Here is a 9,336-nt window from a genome sequence, read left to right as displayed (position 1 = left end):
AGAACAACCTTTCACAGTTGAGATAACAGGGTGTTGCTTTGAGTACTCTATCTGCTATACGGGCAAATCAGTAAAGCACAGAGGAGCCAGAATTTTAAGCAGAAGGAGATCTCCAAGTTCAGTGCAGCATCCATCCATCCTGTGTGTGCCTATCTGAGTAAGCTTGGGAAGCATAATATTAAACACTGAATTGCATCTTCTATTTCTATCTCTTCAAAAAGTAACTGTATACAACTTGATATTTACACTAGCATAAAGTGAAGGTGGAGGAGAAGACGAAGACTTGGACCAAGTTCCTCCCCTCTTGAATTGTCAATGGACCATGCTGAACTCCGCCTGGGGATCTCACATGCATAAACCCTGCTACGGGTGAACAGCTTCTGTGCCTCGAACAGCTTCTGTGCCTCTGGCATAGTAACAGGGCACAGACCCCTCACTTCACGTCTCTTCTTCAAATATGGACCTCTGCAGCCAAAACACTGCAGGCCCTTCGACTAATACTGACCATACCACAGTCCCTCCCCAAACTCTCCTCAGTAGCATATGAAAGTTCACCCACTGGAGTATTTCCATTTTCAGTTTAACTCTTTGACAAATATGTAACTATGAAAGCAAGGCACGGAAACTCTGCGGCCTTCAGCTGAGAAAACTTCTTTTAAGTTGCTGGCTCAGTTGATTTTTTTTTTTCCTTTGTTAGACAGTATCTCTTTTTAAATGAAGTTTGTACAAGTTTCTTTTGTGATAAATGATTTAGTCCCAAACAGGATTCCAATTTAAGTTTACAATTTATTAAACGAATAGAGGCCAGCAAACAGCGCTGGGTGCGTCGGGAGTCTCTGCTCTACCAAGACACACACCCCGTACAGCTCCCGCCTTCGGTTTATATCCCCCCTGCTAATACATATTCATAACTATTCCACGAATGGTGTATCTTCTTCGGCGCATGCCCTCTTGCTTATCACTATGCACTTAGCAACAAAACCGGTTTAAGCTGGTATTCCCGAATGTTCCTTAGGTGGCTTTTGCAAGAGGCAAGAACAAAAGTTGAAACTTAATTTCAAAGATTGGGCTCCTCCACCCAAACAACCAGGACGCAGAGGCCCCGCAGACACCCACCAAGGCACCATCAGGACAGTCCGTCTGGAACAGACCCGATGACTTGAACCATCTTCTTTTTAAGGCAACCATTAGCCTGCGGTTATACAAGAACAATCAAAATGGTTAAAGATTACATATACAGAGAGGGTCACACTTCACCATGCGGCCCTAGCATTGTTCCATATTGACACGAATCAAGTGAACACATTTCACACTTTCTTTTCACTTCTTCTGGATTTTTGTGCATTCACAAACTCTTCCCAATTAATCATTACAGTGACAGGAATAACCAGTAAATCAAGTTTTTGGCTGGCAGCCTCAGAGGCTGCTCCACAACTGCCCACTGTCCTCGTGCCATTTCTAACTGAAAGAGAGTGTTACAGCCAACATCAGCGTTCACTAAATTGAAAGAAATTAATAAATACAGGTAGTTTACGGGGATGCTTGCTTGACATCTAAGGTAACTCTTAGAAGAAGCGGTCTAGCATTTGAGAAAACCAAACCACTCTGGGAAGAAACCAAGCACAGAAAATCTCAGACTAGCTAAAATGATATACTGAGCCAGGGAAGCTCAGTGTCAGCCAGGGAAGCAAACTCATCTCCAATGGAGTTTGCAGATCTTACCCAGGAGCTGTGGCTTACTGGGTTTTGGTAACACGTTACTCAGATGGATTCCACAACCTACATCCCTCTCTATTCTTACAGTTATGTATCTTTAGTAAAGGAGGTAAATAATCATTGCTGCCACCCACTGCTCCATAGTATCGGAAGAAGAGGGATGAGGAGTACAGCTAAGGCATTGGCACGACTCCAAAGGCTCTGTTAACTGAAAATAATCTGGTTTACAGGTATTGCACTAAGAAAGAAACCTAGATGACAACGAAATTCAGAGCCATATTAACTCTTTGTTAAATAACCACTTTTTATAAGAAAAGTCAGAGAAGTTACCAGCTGGAAAATGAAGACTGGAGTGGATTACAGGCATGGAGTTAACATAGCTAAAGCAACTTCTGAGGTAGTCCATTCCATAATAATGTCACCCTGAAACGTATTATCAGGAAAGATCAGAATGTACATCAATATAGATTTTTAGAAAGTTAGTTTATTAAAATGTCATGTAATGCCATTGAATATATTGTTCGGTATAAAGTCTATATTAGAAAACACTGGAAAACCATCTTTAGCTAACATAGCTAAACATACACAGAGATAGTTGGGCCAAAAGAGCTTTGGAATTAATGAAAGAAAGTTTGAGCAGAAAATAACAATGTACTTTTTAAAGGAAACACTTCGATTAATGATGTAAAATGATATGATGTCATACCTGTTTGTATTCCTGGGCCATCTGAAACAGAATAGTCTGAACACAATAGGTGCTGTGACATACAATAACGTTATTTTCACATTAAGCTTTTTAACTTTCTTGTTTATGTAGAAATTTTGAACCATTTACCCTTCATTCTAGAACAGACACTACTCTTGTTGGAACTGGTGTCTTTCCTTTGGGAATAGCAGTATTGTACCTGTTTGATGAAAGAACATAGAGTAAAATGTCATTTTTTTCCTTTAATATCTCAAAAAATTAAAATATCTTTTAAAACATGACAATGACAACAAAATTTTTACAATATAGATCTTTCCAGAATTGTTTCTCAGAAACTCCATTTTATTTTGTTTATTCTTCAATAAATAAAATTTTGTTTCTTCTTCTTCATCCCAAAAAGATGAAGCAGTTTATGCTGGTAAAATTGTTTTCCTTTAGTACCTTCATGCAGTAAATATTACAGTTATTTTACTTTTTGTGCCCAGTAATTCCCTAGTATAAGTGCACTGTTTGGAAAAAATATAGGGCTTCTAAATGCTTAGTGATTATTCTTAGAAATTGACTATTAAAATTATTTTCAAATTAACTTAATTATTTGTTTCTGAAAAAATAAGGTATTTGCTACCCCTCATTCATACTGAGTGCAGAGATTCTCCTTCTCCTCAGGCACCATCAATGAAATTCTGTTCCCCATTGCAATCAGTTGCACTAGTGCAGCCTTATTAATGGCCCTGGATGTATTTGGATGGAGGTTTTCATCCAGAAAATTGCAGCAGCAGCTACCGTAAACTTGGGGTGAGTGACACAGAAGAGACTGTGCCAGGTCTATTCTTATATTTAACTCAGTTTATAAAAATATCTTATTTCTCATCTTCTTGAGCAGGTGAAAATGTTATTTTGTGTCCATCACATTCAGTTGATTTGCTTTTAGAAAAGAAGCTAATAAGCTCTGTGGTAAAAATAACCTTACATTTCCGTAACAGTATTTTCTCCAGAGACTTGGAACTCCCTTGAATGTTTTAATTATCTCTTTCCTGAAAGTCAACGAAGTAGCATGGCACTATATTAAAGTAATTTTCCTTGGGTTTCTGCAAGAACTGATTTCTTGCTGAATTAGCATATCAACTGCAAAACCAATTTCCACAGCATCGGTGACCTTACGTCACTTTACATATTACAGAGGCTAGAGAGAAAGAGTTTCAGAGGGCTGTAACAGTTTAAAATTATTCAGTATAAATCCACTTATTAAACTGATACATGCAGGAGACAAGCCCCTGAAATTATGGTGCTAATCTGTATGGCTTAAAGTCAGGTTTCTGTATTTTTAAATGCCGTATCCACCGACACAGAACTGCAGTGGGTATTAACAGAAAATGGGATGGAACAGGCAGAAATCTGGTCAGGCTGGAGAAAATCCTGGGAGGGAGAGAATGAGCGAGAAAGGAGCCAGCACCCCCGGGGTGAGACCACGGGGTACAGAGCCCTTGCGTCAGGGAACAAAGCGGGTTCCGACCACAGGGAGAAGTGGAGAAGGGCACCAAACCCTAGACATGAAAGTTTCAGGGGGTCCTTCAACAAGAGAAGAATATTAAGGTGACATTCAGAAAGTCTGCAGAAAGGGATGGATAAACCCAGCCTCCTCTAGTTCAAATACTAGAGACCGATTTGGTCTACAGAAAAACAAAGTGCACAACTCTCTAGCTATCAAAAGACAAGGTAATATTATTAAGTTATTTAATACTTTTTTCAGCAAACGAAGGTTGCATAAGCCTCTATGCTTACTAGACATTAGATTTAATTTCCTGTATTACTCAGAAATGGGTGACTTGGAGCTATGCCAGGCTTGGAAAGATATAATAGGCTGTGAATTTATAAAAGGTAAACAGTAGAAGTAGGAACTGCTGCTAGAGGTGTCAATTTAAAGTAACACTCTCCCCACCAAAAAAACCCATCCCACGCAGAGACTATTGCAATCAGAGCAGATATGCTGTAAAAGCATTAAGTCAGGGAAAAGTGGTGGCAGAAGATGGCAACTTATGACTTAGTGTTTTGACCTTCATGTGTTATTTATGTCTGAAGACTTAATTTTGTGGCTTCAGGATGGGTTCATCCATAGCAAAATCTGATGTCTTCTAATAATTATCACAGGTATTATTTACACATTCATGTTTTGGTCTGCCAGATCCAATGTGACTCCATATATTGATAATAAAGAAACAGGTTATTTACTTACTGTTTCATTTGCTGAAGTGCAAAAAAATCAAATCAAATGCTTTATAGTCTATTTACTTCCTAATTCCTTGTGCAACGTTCCTCAATTTCGTGTTTTCCAGAGTGCTTTCCCTTTTTCTTAGAGGCAATATGAAAGACAAAGAGTTTTCTAAAGAAGGAGGATCCAGGAATTCTCAACACTGCAAGTTAGTTCCTTGGCATTTTCATGATGAAAAAACACAGGTAAATCTTCCTATCGCTCTTCAGCTGATCTAAAAAAATACATTATCTTTGCCTTTCCATATAAATCTTGTGTCTATTAAAATATGAAAGCCATTTTTGAATTTCATCTTTGTTCTTATTCTGAAGGTGCTGTAAGAATAGTACAAACTGAGTGCCATAGAATATGCAATGTAATTATATATTTTGATTTTACCTTGCTCAAATGATGATATTCTCAACTCCTTGAGACATAATATGTGCCTATTACTGAAGTAATATGTCAAAATACATTGCAATTTGTTAGTATCAGTACTAGTAAGGAAAGAAAGCGTGTAACAAACCAACAAACGAATTCCGCATCATAAAGCACCACATATTCATTTCTAGAGTAAAGTATATGGTAAGATTTTCCAGAGCAAGATTAACCTAAAATAGGTATTCAGATAGAGAGAGATTGTTACCATCTGCAGTCCAGCTGAAGTGAGAGATCATTATGGGTATTCAGTGTCATTGATAGTAAGGCCCAAGTCACTTCTATATTTGTATTTTTAAGTTAAATATCACTCTGATGAGACATTCAAAATACTTAGCAGCTCCCATTATGCCTTTTCTGGGCCTCAGCCATCTGAATGTACTTCTAGGGGTCACAGCCTTTGCTTTCTTTAGGATTCCTACACAGTCAAGTTCCAGCTAAAATGCTGACAAGACGTAAGCAAACTGCTTCAAATATTCACAGCATCACTGAGGTTGGAAGCCCCTCTGGAGAACATCCAGTCCAACCCCCAGCTCAAAGCAGAGTCAACCACAGCAGGCTGCTCAGGAGCTTGCCCAGCTGGGTTTTGAGTATCTTCAAGGATGCCAACTCCACAACCTCTTTGGGCAACTATATGACAGATACTCCAGTCTCTTAATCATCTTCATGTCCCTTTCCTGCACTCGCTCCAGTATTCCATGTCCTTCTTGTTGTGAGGAGCCCAGAACTGGGCATAGTACTCCTGCTGAAGTCTCACCAGTGCTGAGTAAAGGAGAATAATCACCTCCTTTGACTTCCTGGCAATGCTTTTCCTAATGCAGCCCAGGATGCTGCTGGCCCTCTTTTCCAATATATATGTTTACAGATACAACAGATTCTTAAGGACATGATTAGTTTTATACTTCCAGGGCCTGCTATATATCAGGGAAATACAAATTATATTATTCTACTAATACATGTTTTATGTCAGTATCAGGAATTGTATTTATGCTCGTTACATGCTTTTCCTAAATAACCGGCCCATTAAAAACATGGGATGACTATATACTGCCTTGTAAAAACATGGGTGCACAGATTTCTCAAGGTAACACTGAAAACCTCTAACAGTGCAAATCCAGGTACCTTCGCAGGAACGAAGGCATCTTGGAAAACTGCAATTCTAAAGAATAGGAATTCTCAATTTCATCATGTTGTTAGTGTTGAGATCTAAAGATAGCAGATTAATTACCATTATGTTTAACTCACAGATAACCTTTTGTAGCAGTAACATCCAGCTCATAAACTTCCACAGTTTCCAAAAGCACTCCGTACTGTTTCAGGAGCCAAAAATCCAGTTCTCCCTCATGTATTCCTGAGAACCTTCCACTTCCTCTGCAGCTGCCACAGTGCAACTGTGGACAATACACTTAAGTATTGACAACACACAAATTTTCTGTGGCGAAAGGTCCATAGACTTTCCAGTGGGTCCTCGGGCAGCCTAAAGCAATGAGATGTTCTATCAGATTTGTTTGTCTTGGCAAGGAAGAGAGCAAACTTGTTCTTGAAAAATCTACGTTTAGTTCCTCATCTATAAACAATTTTCATCAGTTCTTCCATCTGCAGTATATGTCTTTGTTTGGCAAACAATTTGCACTGTTTCTTGTTATACATGTTGAATTGTTTCTGTTCTGCATGAGTTATGATGACTTAAAGGACCAAAGTTTCATGTGGTGGAAGGAGTTTGTTCCGTCTGAATCCAGTGGTACCCTTACTGCCCGGGTTGGTCCATGATTTCTTTGCATTTCTTATAGTCTGTGACTGCAGAAAACAGGAACAATTAGGCAAAGCAAAACTCCTTGCCATTATTGACATACCAGTACATGAGCCAATACACAGTCTAGCTAAAGTCCTTTTACCTTCTGGAATAGTTTAAAGCAGGATGCAAAATATTCTTCCAAAAATACACAAAGTCCTTTCCATCCTTTTTCCTGTAAAGCTATGCCAAAAGCCCTGGGAAAGCCTTTCGACTCTTCAGCTAACATGCTCAAAAGAAAACGGGGTGACTGGCAAAAAAACGCAATATAAATTAGGACAATACTGGGATTCAGATTAACATTATGAAAAGCAAACACATTTCATACCACCCCCAGTTCTCACATATCCGTGCTGAAGTGAAATTAAAATTCAGATGCTAGGAAGCGGAGTAGCTCTTCCCAAAACAACACTAGATTGGCCCAGGTGGCCACAACCTGCATGATTTTTCATAGACTGACTTTCAAAGTGCCTCATAGCTGCCTCTTGGTCTCAGAAATGTTGAATATCTTTCTCAGCTTTTTCCAATGCAGACCAGATGTTGTATTGTGATAATTCTCTCATGGGCTTTTTCCATTTTGACTCTCCATCAGCTAGGGATCCAAAGAGACATTACTTGAAAAACAGGAACCATAAAAGAGCCAGGAACTTATAAATTAAAACATAAACATTAATTTGTTTTCCAAGATACAGATGTCTTTTGTCAGTTCAAGCCTTGATCTCTCCACCAGTTAAAGGCAACAGTTGTTCTGTGGAGGCATGCACTGGAAATTAGCCAACGGGCATTAACTTTTGGTTCTGATTGAACTGGGGAAAATTTGAAACAGAAACACAGAATTAAAAGTTGTGATAGTAATTAATGGCTGATGCCATTTTAAAACGTTCACGACATTAATACCAGAAAAAGTGTCTTACCATAAGGAGTAGAATTATTGAACCTTTTGGACAAGGCTCAAAGAGTTTCAAGCGTCTTTGGTGATAGCAGGGGCCTTTCCTTCTCCTTCCACGCTGATCTGTTTATGCACAGGGACCAGGATCTGTCTCTGGGGAAGTGGATCCTATGATGGTGACTAATGCAAGTGGCAGTGGGGTTACGTCAATGTGGCACCACCATAGCTCCGGAGAAAGGGACAGGGCTGGAAGAGGAAGGGACACAAGGCAGAGACAGTACAGGTGCAGAGTAGTGGAACAGGCTGATACCACAGACTTGAAAATGTAAGTAACGAACTGTATACTTTAAATAACTATTCTGGTAAAATACTACAGTAACATCAGTATCGTTCTTTAATAGTTTCTACAGCACTGTATCCTTGCAGAGGTTAAGACAAAACACCGTCTGGTCAATAAAACATGAAATTCGGTATGAAGGATTGGCTCTGATGAGTTTATAAAGAGGTAGAGCAAAAGCTTTCCTCCTTTTGATTAAAAAGAAGAATCCGCTTGAAGTGTAAGCCACCTAGCTGCAAAAACCTACACTGCTGAAAATCAAACATAAAGTACTATGCTAAAATTACATACCAAAATTGGAATTCAAATGTCCTTATGGAGACACAGATTTAAGAGAACACTTGCATATATTACGAAGTGCTCAGAGTTCAACTGCATATATTTAATTTTGCAGTAACATAACACATCGAGGCTTGTTTTCAAATGGCCATTGAAAAATCTATCTTTTTAATGCTAAATCACTTGATATCAGTATTATTACATCTCTTAACATTTTTATATCAATAAAAATTTAATATGCAAGAATTTAAAACAGTAGAAAGGCTAGAGGCAATCAAAGAAAACATTTACAAAAATGTGCATAATAAAGAGATAAGGATGAAGACTGACTCTCTTTTTTAACATGACCTACATGTGCACTAATTTTTTATCTTTAAAAAGTAGCAATTCAGAAGTCACACCTCTTCATTCCCTTTCAAATCAGTTTTATACACCTACACAACTTTTCTGCCAGTGAATTACTGCAAGTTTACACTTAAACTTTGAGTTTCCACTCATGCTGTATTTTCTTGATAAAATCTGCTAGTGCAACAAGAGATTTATATTACTCTGCAACTTTTAGCAATTAACCCTCCGTTTATGATACACTGTAACTGAACATTATATCTTATATATAAGCAGGGGAATATACACCAGGTTACTCTTTGGTGTCTAGATGTCATCTGTTTCCTTCCTTCTTATATGGGCATATACAAGCAACTATAATTTCTAATACAATTTAATATCAAAAGTATCACTGAATGCTTGCCCTTGTCTTATACTCCTCTAGAGACTTCTGCTTTTACCAACACTGGCTTCTTCTAGAGCCTTCTTCCCAGAATAAGGAAATAGTCTGTCCTTTATACCGGGGGTTATCCTTTCTCTGTACTACAATTAATTTGCTTGGTAAAGCAGGGATTCTGAGCAATCATTATTCCCTCTTGGACACCTC

General features: G+C 38.5%; 1 long non-coding RNA gene across 2 annotated transcripts; it reads right to left on the bottom strand.

Moving 5' to 3' along the window:
* Positions 1-668: 668 nt before the first annotated feature.
* On the bottom strand, positions 669-7,701 carry LOC142084798 (uncharacterized). Of its 2 annotated transcripts, none has more exons than XR_012674443.1 (4): positions 6,337-7,701; positions 2,423-2,621; positions 2,047-2,139; positions 669-1,192 (listed from the first exon to the last, which is right to left on the bottom strand). It is a non-coding gene; the product is annotated as an uncharacterized LOC142084798 (long non-coding RNA). The 2 variants fall into 2 exon arrangements; XR_012674442.1 differs by having other exon boundaries at positions 6,354-7,701.
* Between the last annotated feature and the right edge of the window lie 1,635 nt (positions 7,702-9,336).

The sequence above is a fragment of the Calonectris borealis genome, chromosome 8 (assembly GCF_964195595.1).
Source record: "Calonectris borealis chromosome 8, bCalBor7.hap1.2, whole genome shotgun sequence".
Taxonomy (NCBI): Eukaryota; Metazoa; Chordata; class Aves; order Procellariiformes; family Procellariidae; genus Calonectris; species Calonectris borealis.
This window is presented reverse-complemented; position numbering and strand designations above follow the sequence as displayed.